Consider the following 16,902-nt stretch of genomic DNA (forward strand, 5'->3'; position numbering starts at 1 on the left):
AATTATTCTTTGTAAAAATTGCTTTATTTAAAATTCTAAAACCACCTTTCAGTGAGCTATCTCACATAATTGGATGAATAATATTGGGTTTTGAGGTCATGTAATGTTTATATCAGCCCAAAGGTTTAAAGGATTTCTAATATGGCTGAATAGGTTTCTGGAGCAGGATTGGTTTGCAGTAAAATTGTGAAAAAGAAAATTGTATCTGGCTCCTCCCTTCACATTTCTGCTTGCTACTATCTTCCCCACTGCTCTCTTTAGAGCTGCAGACCCTGGAGCACAACTTGGCCTTGAATGTGTGGAGACCCATGCAAATATTTTTTGAAGACCCTTATTTAAATAAACAATTTGATTTTAAAATGTAGTATATATTCAAGATGAGCTTTTAGCATCTTGCCGTGCCAGCAAGTTAGAAAGCGCATATCAGCACACATGTCGTTTTTTCCTAGTGTCCAGGCACCATTTCTTCTTCAGGTCCAAGAACCATTCCTTCTCTTTTATGGTTATCAAATACACCATTCTCGGCTAATTTCATCTTTCCCCATGAAACAAAGTTAGTATGATGTTTTTACCCACAATGTCATGGCTTCTTACAATCTGTTTTATTGAAACATATAGATCTCTTCGCCTTTGCCATTTCCTTGTACCATTTACTTAGGACTGCATCATCCATTGAGCCACCTTTGAATATTGGCTTCTAATGACTGCCTTAAAGCTTGTTGATGACAACCTCAAATAGAAGTCTTCGAGTATGCAGGAAAAGTGATGAACAATTAATTTTCTAGACATGCTAGTTTGACTGTTGAGTTTTATAGTACAAAGTTTGGATAGCACACCTTACAGTCATGTGTTGTCTTGGACTCTTTAGGCTGTCCTTGCTACCTCCCTAGAGTATGAGCTCTTTCAGTGTTGGCTGCACACCTGCTTCCCACGCGTGGCCACCAGCTGGGGGAGAGGCAGTGGCCCTTTGGACAGAGCAGGAAAGGCATTCCCATTTGCACAAGGAGATTCCTTTCTTCATCCAGCATGGTTTAAGACCAGTTTAGGAAAGCACAATGTCACCATATTGGTCAAAGGCCAAAGAGGACACAGATTACATTGGGCCAGTTGACATCAGGAAGCCATAGTTTCAGGATCCCTCAGAGGAAATGTGTGACCATTTCCAAGGAGTCTTCCTCAGTCATGGCGCAGAGTCTGTGAAGGGAGTGTCAAGACTTCCCTGGGTGATTCAAAAACATCACAGCATGGGAAGCATTGCCGCCAGCAGGAGCCTCTGCCGCCATTCCCGTGAGCTGCTCCCCTCACAGCCCGCAGGTGCTAAGGTCAGAGACAGCCCTGTGGTTGGAAGATAGAGGGTGGAGAGCAGGCCCGAGGGCCTGTGGGAGATGGTCAGCAGCCTGGAGTCCTCAACTTGTCCAGGGTCCTGAGTGAGAGTCACTCCCAGTTAGTGTGTCCGTGCACTTCTGGTAGCTCAGTCTCACATAATCCCCCAAAGAAATCTCTTATCAGCCAGCGAGAGTGATTGCCTCCCCGTCCTAGACCGGGGCTCACCCACAGGGCTCTGGGATGACCACATGAGTGCAAGTCAGTCCTGCGGCGTGTAGATGACCCCGTGCACAGCAGAGTTGGAGGTGGAGGACCAGAGAGACTTCTGAATGAGAAAAGCAGGGGCCGGGGAGTCTGGCACTGAGCTCGTTCCAAGCCACTGGAAAGACGGAGGTAGATGATGTCCACAAAGACCCTCCAAAATGTGGGGCTGTCAGAGGTGGGCACCTCGGGCAGAGACTTCTGCTTGTCGGCTCTAAGAGTGGCACTGCTTGTCCCCAGTTCAAGATACAGGCAGTGCCCCCGTGCTGACCCTAGACCTCCAACTCCCACCAGTATCATGCAGGAGCAGATTGCCAATCAGCATTCAAACTCATCTTCTGCCACTGTTGTAGCACTGGGTGTAGAGATGAAAAACGTTTCTGGCACTTCAAAAGGGTGTATGTCTCCTTCATCCTGTTCCTTCAGGTCCCTGATGTCTGATAACTAATTGGCAGAACTAACTCAGGCTAAGTTGTTAATCCTGATATCTTAATTCCAGATAATGCACTTTTATTTAACAAGATCTTTTTTTTTTAATGCCTAACACTAGGTTGTAACTCTGACTATGCTTGTTGAAACATGTAGATTCACACTTAACTGGCCGCAGAACATTGCTGAGCTGCAGCTGCAATGCTTATTATCATCTTAAATTTACCCTGCTGAATACATTTAAAAACTCAACTAAGAGAAGCAATATTTATTTAGGATTTGGGGGGGAGGTGAGGGAAGAGGAGGATAGTCCATCTCTTCTTCCCAATATTTCAACATCTAGCCCTGAATTATACCAGCTAATTAAGAAGCCATGAACTTGGATTAAATATCGTTTTTGCCCCTTCCCTTCCCAATCTCCAGAATCCTGTGTTCAGGGTTGCTTTTATTGAGTTGTGTTTCGATGTGGCACCATTCATCTAACTTTAGGAGCCTAATTAAACTTGACACCATGTTTTCTGAAAATGTGTCATCGAGCATGTTGTTCATACCTGTATAAGAACTTGGAGCAGGGGGAAATCAGTCTAAGTTTTCTGAATAACTGGTTGGTTTCTGTAGAGAGAATGTGGAGGTCTATATATGTCTTCTTGTTTGTTGCTGGAAAACTCCAGGCCAAGTTTGAGGCTCATCTCCAAAGGGACTTCCTGGCCTCATGGTGTGCCCTAAACTGACTTCAGATTGTCTTATTTCTCTGTCCTAGTTTCCTGTGTCATTGTGCTTCCTTATATCAATTTGAATCCTCTTGTGATGTTTGCCTCTTTGTAAGTTAGCCTGATGTTCTTTTTGGAGCAAGGCTGGTTGTAAATAATAAAGAAGTTGTAACCACAGTGCTTTAGGGAGACTTTATGTTGTTGTGGAAAGAGTGTGGACTTTGGAATGACACAGATTTGAATCAGCTCTTAGATCTGTTTCTTACGAGTTCTGTAAACTTCAGCAAGTGTCTTAAGTTGATACGACACATTCCAGAGGTGTCAAAACTGCTGATGAATCCCCTGCTCTTTTTCCCTAATGCCATCTTCCCTTTAGCTTTTCTACCCATGTGATGCTTTCCAACATGGTTCTCTTTAGGCTGGCAAATGAGGTAAGGCAGTTTTAGATAATTTTCACCTAGAAATGAATACCAACAAGAGAAGAGATCTGGAGATCCAGGTAAGAGGTATATTCTCTAAGGAAACTAGGAGTGAGCTTCAAAATCCCATATATATGTTATGGTAAAGTATGCGTCTCTAAACCTTTAATACTCTATTCCACACCAGAACTTCTAATCTGTCCTGCTGCTTATTTGCGCTACTGATTTTAGTGGTTTCAACCAGAAACATGAGACCAAGCACTTAATTTTTTGACTGTCATCGATATTTCCCCCCATTAATACTACTTTTCAGCAATACATCAAAGAAATAATGCCTATCCTTGAAACAAAAAAATATCAGAGCTTAACAAGTCTCTTCCATCTAATGAATGAATTTACAGTTTCCAAGAAGAGTAAACCTGTCAATGGGAATTAAATAATTTGTTGCACCAGGAATAACTCCTGTGCCTGGCATTTGTGTTGGGTTGTTAGTAAGGAAAATAGGACATATGGACCTTGATAATAAACCTGTCTTTGATATTATTATAGTCCGTTAAGCTTGACTCTTGTGGAGATTAAAGTGGCAGGTAGTAAAATGTATCATGCCAATGTAAATGGGATGTTTTTGTTCTATTTTAAGTTTCTCATGGAAAATGGTTTTGCAATTGGTCTTTGAACGGCACTTTATTTATAATCCTATTTGCAACTTGGAGAGATGTTACCTCAGAAGGCGAGTGGGCACACTGCTCCGGCTTTTGTGATTCTGAAAATGTCACTGCTCTCATTTGTCAAATCTGCCTGAAATCTGTCTTTTCAATAAGTGACATCTCCCACTTCTTTTGGGTGAAACTTTTCACTCTTCTTTTCCCTCAGAGAAAGAAATCTAAATTTAAAGAAAAGAGATACTTGGATTCTTATTTTTACAACAGGATTGAGAAATTACTTTCTATATATTAGAGCTACTATGTAGCAGTTATTTCAGTGCAACAGAATTAGACAGCATTGGACTTCTTTTATGTTTTTACCTTGGGATAGGATACCAGTTTATTGCAATCATAAAATTGATTATATATATATATATATTTTTTTTTTTGTGGTATGTGGGCCTCTCACTGTTGGTGGCCTCTCCCCTCGCGGAGCACAGGCTCCAGACGCACAGGCTCAGCGGCCATGGCTCACGGGCCCAGCCGCTCCGTGGCATGTGGGATCTTCCCGGACCGGGGCACGAACCTGTGTCCCCTGCATCGGCAGGCGGACTCTCAACCACTGCACCACCAGGGAAGCCCTATATTTCTTTTTTCTTTGAAAAAATACCTCATGGAGCAAAAGTTGCCTTCCCAGTGCAAGCACATGTTTACAATCTCCTCTAGTTGATTCCTTCCCTTCCTTTCCGTAAGCCTTGGGAAACGCTTTTCTTTTCCTTTTGCTTAACCTGCTGAAGTCCACATGATTGCACTTTCTTCCCAGGGGCTGGGAATTTGCAATCCCTGCAGTCAGTCTCCTGGGTGACCTGAGTGTCCTTTGGCCACTGGCTTAACTTCTCTGCTTCTGGGTTGCATCCTTTGTGAGATGCAGACTGGACCTCCTCACTTTCTAGGGGACGTTGTGAGGATTAATTAGTGTTTGCAGTACACATGGAAGCTCAGAGCAGCAAGACGCTTTATAAATTCAAAATACCACTATGTTAATAGCAGGCTTAGTTATGAGAAAGCTGCTAAACATGACCTTTCCCCTCTCTGGAACTCGGTGACCTTTCTGGCTATCTTACTAATTCCATGGTGTCTCGCAGAGAAGCATTCTGTGCCTCTGCAACCTGCATTTGCTTCTAACTTAATAAATGTGGCAAACCTGGAAAGCATGTACAGAAAAAAGAAGGGATTTATTTGTTTAAATGATGCTTTGTCAACTGGAACATAATAGCTGGATTCCTGCTGAATCAAGAATCTATTTGTTCCGGCAGATCACCCGATGTTGTTTATCAATTTTCATTTCCACTAACAGAATTAGGCTCCCAAACCATTTCTAATCAGTTTTCTCACCTTCATTTTGGAGACTTTCAATTGAAGGGATACTTTTAGCATGGTCATAGCCCATTACTTAACAGAGAAATGGTGGCTTCTTCTTTGTATACAGCAGAGCCACGCTTTCTAAGAAAGCATTTCCTACCCAAGATGCCAATTGATGTGCAAATACCATCTATTCCTTATGGGCCTTTGGGAACAGCACATTTGAAACCAAGTGCTTTGCAGTTTCCTGGATATTATAGTCACGTAAAGGTTTCGTTTTTAACATGCCTTTGTTATGAACTGTTTTAGTCTAGTGATCAAACTTAGGTCTAAGATAAAAACTCTTGGGCCTCCCTGGTGGCGCAGTGGTTAAGAGTCCGCCTGCCGATGCAGGGGATACGGGTTCGTGCCCCGGTCTGGGAGGATCCCATATGCCACGGAGCGGCTGGGCCCGTGAGCCATGGCCGCTGGGCCTGCGCATCCGGAGCCTGTGCTCCGCAACGGGAGAGGCCACAACAGTGAGAGGCCCGTATACCGCAAAAAAAAAAAGAAAAAAAAAACCTCTTAATTATTATTTTAAAAGTTATCTTTATCTCAAGCCATTTCTTTTTATATTATTTTTCTAATAGTGAATATAGGTTCACCTAGAGTCAATCTATGGCTTTTGACTTGTTCTTCATAGGCCCAAGGAGTCAATGACTTACAGTGTCATAATTGTACTTGGTGAGCAGTGGGGCTCTCCAAATCAAAGATGGACAGTCAGCAGTTTATTTAGACCTAAAGGAAAAGAGAGAATATAGCCAGGTCCCCGGTACTGATCGCCATTCTATGGAGAAGGATGCAAGGATCAGAGAGATGAAAATCACTCTATGGAAGGGAGACTGTAACTTAACAAATATTGGTGAAAATTCAAATGGAGTCCAAATCTAGAGGTAAGGCCAGCATTCAGCAGAGAAGCCCGTGTGTAGGTAGTCCTGGGCACACCCAGAAGTGCTGTCTGGTCCCATAATGACCACAGCTACCATCTTTCTACTCTACTGTATATGTGAAAAGCACTGTGGTGAATACTATAACGTTACCACCCTAATGACATGTTCAAGCACAGAGAGGGTGTGTAGCAACCTCAAGGTTATAAAGCTAGCGAGTGGAGGGACTAAGAGTCAAACCCAAGTGGTCCAGCTCTAGACATGAGCTCTGGAAGAAGCATAGGACATAGTGATTGAGAACATGTGTTTTGGAATCACGGTTCTGGGGTCTTTGTGACTTTGGACAACTTACTTAGCCTCTCTGTGCCTCAGTTTCCTCATATATAAAAAGGAGATGATAATAGCACCTTCTGCCTGAGGTTATTGAGAGGATTAAATGAGATAATGCATATAAAGCCTAGGAAGACTTCTTGAGACATAGTAAGTAAGCAGTAAGTACTAGTTTTTGTTAAATTACAAAGGAACCAACAATGCCAAATAATCACATGCTAGTGGACCGAAGTAATTAAACAGGAATATAACCCTTGAGTTGTATAAAATAGAAATGTGAGGAAGTGCCAGGAGTTATACTTCGTTGTTATTGTTGTTTATTTTACACCCACAAAACCTACATGTTGGAGTTCCTTTTGTTGGAGGTTATGTTGGGGTTTGGGTTCTTTTGTGGGTTTCTCAGTGGCAGAGTTCACACGTTTATTTAGTTTTCCTCCTGATACTATACTAAAATGAAATGAAATTTTAAAGTTAGGTTAAATCCACAATAATAATGAGAATAAGAGGGTGACCATCAGTGGATTAGAGATTTCATACATTTTCTAGATTATTAAAAATAGATGAAGCAGTGATAATGGAAGAAGTAGAATGAGTGGAGTCACAATAAAAGTTGTGCTATCCAAAACTGTAGCCACCAGCCATATGTAGCTACTGAGCCCCTGAAGTGTGGCTGGTCTGGATGGACCATAAGAAGTGTGAAATAAACACCAGATTTTGAAGATTTAGTATGAAGAAATGAATGTAAAATTTCTCAGTATTTTTTATACTCATTATATTTTGAAATAACATTTTGGATATTTTAAGTAACTAAAATGTTACTAAAACTAATTTCCTCCTTTTAAACTTTTTAATGTGGCTTCTAGGAAATGTTAAATTATACAAGGTGCTCTCATTTATAACTCTCATTGTATTTTTATTGGATAATTCTGCACTTGTCCAGATGTGCAGAAGGGCTTTTGAAGATCCCCAGAGAAATTCATGTATCTGTGATATATGATGTGAAGAAGAGGGAAGATGAGAAGGCGTTCATAACTGGGGTGGGGGGGCAATTTTGATGTCTAGATAAGGCAATGTTGGCTGTTTCTCTCCATCCCTCAGTTCCCATCCCCCCTGCAACTAGAACAGCCAGAACTGCCAAGTATGGAATCCTAGGGTCAGTGGTGAGACAGACACTTATATTCTAAAAAATGGTGTCAGGGTGCACTAGAGGAACTGGTATAGGAAACGAGGCCATGGGATAAAGCCCTCTCCATCCTGGAATTTAGAGTTTTCCCAGCATAACTGCTACTTGGCAGCCCATTCACCCCAAATCAAAGTCTGCAATTGACTGACTGCTGATGTACACAGACATCCCCCTCAGCTCTACTAAGGAATAATTGTTTAAAATATAATTAACAATCAAGGGTCACCAGATATTTGAGAAAGTTCTGCATCAAAGAAAGAGACCAAGATAGAGCAAAGTAACCCTATAGGAAACAGGCACATAGGAGATCAAAAGAAAATAAATTAAAACACCTAAAGCAGTTATAATTAGTATCTCAGAGAGATTTAAGATATTAGAGCCATAAAACAGGAAGTAGCTTTAAAAAATGAACAATTAGATCTATTACAGTTACTTAAAATGTAACCATTGGGAGAAACTAGGCAAAGGCTGCACAGGACGCCTCTGTACTATCTTTGCCACTTCTATAATGTGAATCTGCAATGGTTTCAAAATAAACAGTTTAAAAAGACCCCAAAATCAATCTGAAGTAAGAAAGAACTCCCCCACATTTCAACATAAAAATAATCATAGTTACGTTTGAAGATAGAGTTGAAAAAATTAGATCAGAAAGTTGAAAGAAAAAGGAAACATGAAATATGTCCATGGAAGAGAACACTATTTTGTCAGACATTAAAATGATTTAATTTTAATAATGTAAGCATTGTTCATTGGTTGTCAAATTTTGGAGTTATTCTATAAACAAATCACAAATCAGGAAGTAAACTTTTCAAACACAAAGAGATAAAGTCACAGGGGCCATAATTATGACTCTGCCTTCTCTTTTCTTTTCCTACAACTGTGGAGTTTTACCAGCAGTCCCAGCTCTTGTCTGGTCCACTCATGTTCTCTGTTTCTATCTCTCTCTGACTCTGTTTTTTATTTTATTTTATTTTAAATTTTTGTTGGAGTATAGTTGATTTACAATATTGTGTTAGTTTCAGGTATACAGCAAAGTGAATCAGTTATACATATACATATATCTACTCTTTTTTTAGATTCTTTTCCCATATAGGCCATTACAGAGTATTGAGTGGAGTTCCCTGTGCTATACAGTAGGTTCTTATTAGTGATCTGTTTTACATATATTAGTGTGTATATGTCAGTCCCAAACTCCTAATTTATTTCTGCCCCATGCCCTCTAGCTATCCCCTTTGGTAACCAAAATGTCTGTGGATCTATTTCTGTTTTGTAAATAAGTTCATTTGAATCATTTTTTAAGATTCCACATAAAAGTAGTATCATATGATATTTGTCTCTTTCTGACTTACTTCACTTAGTATGACAATCTCTAGGTCCATCCATATTGCTGCAAATGGCATTATTTTCTTCTTTTTAATGGCTGAGTAATATTCCATTGAATTTATGTACCACATCTCCTTTATCAGTTCCTCTCTGCCTCTCTTTTTCATGTCTCCTCCCTCCCTCTCTCCATTCATTCTCAGGTCCTCCTTTCATCCAAGGGGCAGTAAGATCTGAAGTTTTTGTCCCCTCTGAGAAGGTCTGGAGTTGTTAGCTTTGACTAGCTCTGTCCTGAGGTCTGGGGAGGTTGTGGGTGGCGGCATGTAGAGAACATGAAGGTACTTATTTTGGCTGCCTTCCTGGATTAATTATTTTCCTTTGACTGCATTATATATATTTGCATCAAGCTGTGAAGGCCAAGCTTGAGTAAATAAATTGTTCAAGGTTTCCAGACCAACTCATGATAGTTCTGCAGTGATATATGGGGCCCAAGCTAATAATCAAGACTTGGACTTGCTTTGCCCTTTCATATCCTTGTTTCCTGCAGACTTGGTTTCCTTGTCAAAAGGAAGAGTGGTTAGGTCATAGTTAAACAAGGATATTTCTTGGTCTCTGACCCAATCAAACAATAGAATCCCTTGATAATCCTCCAGTTGCCCTCAGCTGACTCTTATCCCTATTCCTTGCATAACCAATGCTTGTGACTCCTGATTTACAGCTTCTAGACCTGCTGCTGTTTATTGCCCTGCCTGCCAGGAACTCTACAAAACCTCATATGCTTGGAAAGTGATGTTTGTGTCTCATTACCCATTTTTATTCCACTGGGTAAGAGATGGAGGTGACACCAAGGAGGTCTAGAGCTGAGATAATCTAGTTGGTGATGCAAAGGCAATTTTCAAGTTCTTTCATTAATTTTATCAGAAGAATCCTCTTGTCTTTCACAGTCAGGGTTAGAGTTTTCACAGATACTACCTTCCTCTTACTGTAGCTGTCCTCTCAGTTCCTAATTCTAACCTAATGGTTTAAAAAAGCCCAAGTGTAAGCCCCCATGATGTAACACTTCCACTGTCTTTAGGAAATGCATATACTGCTTCACTTCATGGAATGTGAGTGGTCATGTGATCTAATTGCCTCATTATACAGATGAGGAAGCTGAAGCATAAAGAGGGTATGTACTTTGTACTGGATTCTAAGGGCAGGCTTGTAACTAGAATCCCCACCAGCTGGCTCTACTCTTGATATATATCAAAATGGCAATACTTGTTCGAAGAAAAAAAACCAAAACTTAAAACTTCAGCAGTTCCTCAAAATCAGAAGAGAGACTACTTATAATTCTAAAAACTGAAAAAGAAAAAAACTCTAATCTTGTCTTCCTTCATTTCATCAGATTAACCTCCAATTTTCTTTACAATGAAAAGGGCTTCTTCATTGGTTCTCTTCTGTCTGTGGGGCAAGCGACATCTCCATAGCACACGTTGTTTTCTCCAACATTATTTGTTTTAAACATGAAAATTTCCAATGAACACCCTAAGAAATTCTTACTCAGAAGATTGAACTCAAGGTTTTTAAAATGGTGTGTTGCCAAAGGATTCTGCTACAAGAACCTCTAGAGTGAGCAACATTGCACTAGACCATGAGCTCTAGCAAGATCTAAATCTACTAAGTCTGATTCACATCAGGACACAGTGATAGTATTTTACAAGTGAAAATCAGTCACAAGGTCAGATGGGTGATTTGACAATGGGGCAGAATATTTTTTATCTGGGATAATAGACTTTCAATCAAAATTTACTGATAAAAGATTAGCCCTAGACTTTGACAACCAAATGGAGAGCAGCTTCTTTTTACGGTCTGTTGTCCCTGGTGAATAAAGTCTTGTTTATTGTAGGTTTTGAAATATTGCCCCACAATGATTCTGGAACTCCTTTCATTGGTTTCTTTCCAGCTATCAGGCAGCTAATCAGTTTTGAAGGTTTGTCACTGTATTGACAGGTTGATTTTTCTAATCCCTGGGAGATACAGAGTGGGAGATAGAATAGTTTCTCTGTTTTTCTCTTTACATGTTTAAGATAGAGGTACCATTCAGAGTCCCATCGAGTATGGAAAGGGGAGACGCAACGGAGCCCAAAAGACGAGAGTGAAAATTTTACTCATGCCAGTTAGTGATCTTGTGTACATCAGTTTCCTCTGTTAAAGTAACTCCATTTTTCTTTAGGAGTTGGTGTGGGATGCAAGGAGATAAAACATTTCCTGGTGATGTGCAGTGATACCTGTGCAACGAATATTAGTTTCATTCTCTTCTTTCTCTCCTGTCTTCTCCACTATGTTGCTAAGTGTCCTCCATCAACTGTGAGTCATACTGACCTTGTATGACAGATCATGCATACATGAGTCTAGAGCATTTCTTTAGTCGCTGATTCATCATTCATCAGTATAGTATTCAGTCTCATGGCAAATGGGGTAGTGTAGTAGAAACTTTTAGTGGAACAGTGGATATCAGCAGAAGTGAATGAATTTTGGAGGCGGAACTAATAGGAGTAGCCATTGAGATTTGATATGTTGATTTGTAGAAGGAGGAGAACCAAGGATTAAAGACATATTTTTGGACGTGGGCATTGGGACCACTTAGTAAGATAGGAAAACAGAGGGAACAAGAGTATTGTGGGGGAACAAAAGAGAACCAAGAGTAATATCTTGGGCATGCCAATTTTGAGATGCCCATTATACCATCAAGTAAAGATGTCATGGATATCTGTCTCTTAAGTTCAAGGGGAGAGATCAGGGCTAGACATAATTTGGCAACTATATACAAAGCCATGGGATTGAATAAAATCACACTGGAGAGAGCTTAGAAATGCGGGGTGGGGGGAAGCTTACTAACAGATGCTGGTTATTCCAATATTTGGCAGTGGAGTAGTGGAATAGGAACATGGAAGACTGATAAGGCAGGCCCAGAGAGGTAGACGAAAAACAAAGGTGGTATCAGGAAGTCGCAAGAAAAAAAGTGTTTCAAGAAGTGAAGGATGGTCAAATTTGTTGAGAGGATGTTGCATATAGCAGCAGAGAGAACAAGGATAACTCTGACAAAAGCAGTTTCAGTTGAATGGTGGAAACAAAAGACCATTTGCTGTAAGTTGAGGAGAGGATAGGAATGTGATTTCTTTGGTTAGAGGATCTTTTGCATATGACGAGACATCTCCGTGTAAACACCAATATGAAATGAAAGATCAGCCTTGTAAGTTTAGTAGTAAGCTTTCTCAAACTCTACCTCCGGTAAAGTTAAAAGGCTGAGTCACAGGTTACAAATGTTTATGCCCTATATTTTTTTAAGTCTAACAAATAAGTAAAACCAGCTGTTTTACCTTTGGCCTGATATCCAAGCAGCACAATTTCAACTTGATTGGCAGGACAAAGACTTGGCTAGCATAACATTCCAGTCAAAAGTCTTGATCTATGATGGTCACTGTGTTGTTGCTGGGGAACAGCTGACCTCACTTTTGTCATTGTATAAAAGAATTGAGAAGATGTGAAGGGAAGGCCAGTGCTGAACTTCAAGTTAGGAAGAGGAATAGAACCCAATTATGTTTGACCTTTCAGATCAGAGTCACATTTACATTAGGAGATAAAAGGAGATTGAATTTATACAAATCAAGAAGCTTGATTGGTCAAGAAATTGTCTGCCAGTCTCGATGGCTGTCATGTCTGTTTTTACATGTCTGTGAGTCTGATGCATGACTGGATTTTGTTTTATTATTATGAAGCAAGAGATAGAGAAGAAAGACATTCATCAGGCCGTGGTGGCTGTCTACTTATGGGTTGAATTATCCTCCTGATGGAAGTTAATAACTTATGGTTGAGATGGAATATAGAACCTCTTGCCTCTAATTCAAATGTTTAACCTATTTCATGTGGCCAGGACCTAAAAGAAACTAATGCTTAATAAGACCCGGACAAAAAGCTCAAGACTTTTCTGTGTTCAGCCATTTCTTCTTTATTGGCTTGGAATTTAGGAAAATCTCCTCCTAATTTTAGCATCAATCATTTAGGATTACTCATTTTGTTGTTTGAAACATACATGGCATTTCTTGTCTCTATACTTTTGGTAATGTTCTCAACATGATGTAGACATCCCGTGTCTCACCTTTCTTTAAAGTTTGAAACTGTCCTTATGGTTTGTTTTTTTTAATAAAGACTAGTGTTGCTTTATTATTTATTTATTTATTTTTTAGCACCTTTATTGGAGTATAATTGCTTTACAATGGTGTGTTAATTTCTGCTTTATAACAAAGTGAAACAGCTATACATATACATATATCCCCATATCTCCTCCCTTTTGCATCTCCCTCCCTCACACCCTTCCTATCCCACCCCTCTAGGTGGACACAAAGCACTGAGCTGAACTCCCTGTGCTATGTGGTTGCTTCCCACTAGCTATATATTTTACATTTGGTAATGTATATATGTCCATGCCACACTCTCACTTCATCCCAGCTTACCCTTCCACCTCCCTGTGTCATCAAGTCCATTCTCTATGTCTGTGTCTTTAATCCTGTCCTGTCCCTAGGTTATTCAGAACTTTTTTTTTTTAGATTCCATATATATGTATTCACATACGGTATTTGTTTTTCTCTTTCTGACTAACTTCACTCTGTATGACAGTCTCTATGTCCATCCACCTCACTACAAATAACTCAATTTCATTTCTTTTTTATGGCTGAGTAATATTCCATTGTATATATGTGCCACATCTTCTTTATCCATTCATCTGTCATTGGACACTTAGGTTGCTTCCATGTCCTGGCTATTGTAAATAGAGCTGCAATGAACATTTTGATACATGACTCTTTTTGAATTATGGTTTTCTCAGGGTATATATGCCCAGTAGTGGGATTGCTGGGTCGTGTGGTAGTTCTGTATTTAGTTTTTTAAGGAACCTCCATACTGTTCTCCATAGTGGCTGTATCAATTTACATTCTCACCAACAGTGCAAGAGGGTTCCCTTTTCTCCACACCCTCTCCAGCATTTATTGTTTATAGATTTTTTGATGACGGCCATTCTGACCTGTATGAGGTGATTCTTCATTGTACTTTTCATTTGCATTTCTCTAGTGATTAATGATGTTGAGCATTCTTTCATGTGTTTGTTGGCAATCTGTATATCTTCTTTGGAGAAATGTCTATTTAGGTCTTCTGCCCATTTTTGGATTGGGTGTTCGTATTGAGCTGCATAAGCTGCTTGTAAATATTGGAGATTAATCCTTTGTCAGTTGCTTCATTTGCAAATATTTTCTCCCATTCTGAGGGTTGTCTTTTTCTCTTGGTTATGTTTTCCTTTGCTGTGCAAAAGCTTTTAAGTTTCTTTAGGTCCCATTTGTTTATTTTTGTTTTTATTTCTATTTCTTTAGGAGGTGGGTCAAAAAGGATCTTGCTATGATTTATGTCAAAGAGTGTTCTTCCTATGTTTTCCTCTAAGAGTTTTATAGTGTCTGGTCTTATATTTAGGTCTCTAATCCATTTTGAGTTTATTTTTGTGTATGGTGTTAGGGAGTGTTCTAATTTCATTCTTTTACGTGTAGCTGTCCACTTTTCCCAGCACCACTTATTGAAGAGACTGTCTTTTCTCCATTGTATATCCTTGCCTCCTTTGTCATAGATTAGTTGACCATACATGCGTGGGTTTATCTCTGGGCTTTCTATCCTGTTCCATTGTTCTGTATTTCTGTTTTTGTGTCAGTACCATATTGTCTTGATTACTGTAGCTTTGTAGTATAGTCTGGAGTCAGGGAGTCTGATTCCTCCAGCTCCGTTTTTTTCCCTCAAGACTGTTTTGGCTCTTCAGGGTCTTTTGTGTCTCCATACAAATAGTGAAATTTTTTGTTCTAGTTCTGTGAAAAATGCCATTGGTAGTTTGATAGGGATTGCACTGAATCTGTGCATTGCTTTGGGTAGTATAGTCATTTTCACAATGTTGATTCTTCCAATCCAAGAACATGGTATATCTCTCCATCTGTTTGTGTCGTATTTGATTTCTTTCATCAGTGTCTATAGTTTTCTGAATACAGGTCTTTTACCTCCTTAGTTAGGTTTATTCCTAGGTTGCAGTGGTAAATGGGAGTGTGTCCTTAATTTCTCTTTCAGATTTCTCCTCATTGGTGTATAGCAATGCAAGAGATTTCTGTGCATTAATTTTGTATCATGCTACTCTACCAAATTCATTGATTAGCTCTAGTCGTTTTCTGGTAGCATCATTAGGCTTCTCTGCATATAGTATCCTGTCATCTGCAAACAGTGACAGCTTTACTTCTTCTTTTCCGATTTGGATTCCTTTGATTTCTTTTTCTTCTCTGATTGCTGTGGCAAAAACTTTCAAAACTATGTTGAATAATAGTGGCGAGAGTGGGCAACCTTGTCCTGTTCCTGATCTTAGAGGAAATGGTTTCAGTTTTTCACCATTGACAACGATGTTGGCTCTGTGTTTGTCATATATCGCCTTTATTATGTTGAGGTAAGTTCCCTCTGCCTACTTTCTGGAGGGTTTTTATTGTAAGTGGGTGTTGAATTTTGTCAAAAGCTTTTTCTACATCTATTGAGATTATGGTACGTTTTTCATCCTTCAATTTGTTAATATGATTTATCACATTTATTGATTTGCATATATTGAAGAATCCTTGCATTCCTGGGTTAAACCTCACTTGATCATGTTGTATGATCCTTTTAATGTGCTGTTGGATTCTATTTGCTAGTGTTTTGCTGAGGATTTTTGCATCTATGTTCATCAGAGATATTGGCCTGTAGTTTTCTTTTTTTGTGACATATTTGTCTGGTTTTGGTATCAGGATGATGGTGGCCTTGTAGAATGAGTTTGGGAGTGTTCCTCCCTCTGCTGTATTTTGGAAGAGTTTGAGAAGGATGGGTGTTAGCTCTTCTCTAAATGTTTGATAGAATTCACCTGTGAAGCCATCTGGTCCTGGGCTTTTGTTTGTTGGAAGATTTTTAATCACAGTTTCAATTTCAGTGCTTGTGATTGGTCTGTTCATATTTTCTATTTCTTCCTGATTCAGTCTTGGCAGGTTGTGCATTTCTAAGAATTTGTCCATTTATTCCAGGTTGTCCATTTCATTGGCATATTGTTGCTTTTAGTAATCCCTCATGATCCTTTGTATTTCTGCAGTGTCAGTTGTTACTGCTCCTTTTTCCTTCTAATTCTATTGATTTGAATCTTCTCCCTTTTCTTCTTGATGAGTGTGGCTAATGATTTTTCAATTTTGTTTATCTTCTCAAAGAAACAGCTTTTAGTTTTATTGATCTTTGCTATTGTTTCCTTCATTTCTTTTCCCTTTATTTCTGATATGATCTTTATGATTTCTTTCCTTCTGCTAAGTTTGGGGGGTTTTGGTTCTTTTTTCTCTAATTGCTTTTGCTGTAAGGTAGGTTGTTTATTTGAGATGTTTTTAGTTTCTTGAGGTAGGATTTTATTGCTATATACTTCCCTCTTAGAATTGCTTTTGCTGCATCCCATAGGTTTTGGGTCATCGTGTTTTCACTGTGATTTGTTTTTAGGTAATTTTTGATTTCCTTTTTGATTTCTTCAGTGATCTCTTGGTTATTTAGTAGCATATTGTTTAACCTCCGTGTGTTTTTATTTCTTACGGATTTTTTTCCTGTAATTGATATCTAGTCTCATAGCGTTGTGGTCAGAAAAGATACTTGATACGATTTCCATTTTCATAAATTTACTGAGGCTTGATTTGTGACCCAGGATATGATCTGTCCTGGAGAATGTTCCATGAGCACTTTAGAAGAAAATGTATTCTATTGTGTTTGGATGGAATGTCCTATAAATATCAGTTAAGTCCATCTTGTTTAATGTATAATTTAAAGCTTGTGTCTCCTTATTTATTTTCATTTTGGATGATCTGTCCATTTGTGAAAGTGGGGTGTTAAAGTCCCCTACTATGATTGTGTTACTGTCGATTTCCCCTTTTATGGCTG

This window comes from Mesoplodon densirostris, chromosome 15 (assembly GCF_025265405.1).
Source record: "Mesoplodon densirostris isolate mMesDen1 chromosome 15, mMesDen1 primary haplotype, whole genome shotgun sequence".
Classification (NCBI taxonomy): domain Eukaryota; kingdom Metazoa; phylum Chordata; class Mammalia; order Artiodactyla; family Ziphiidae; genus Mesoplodon; species Mesoplodon densirostris.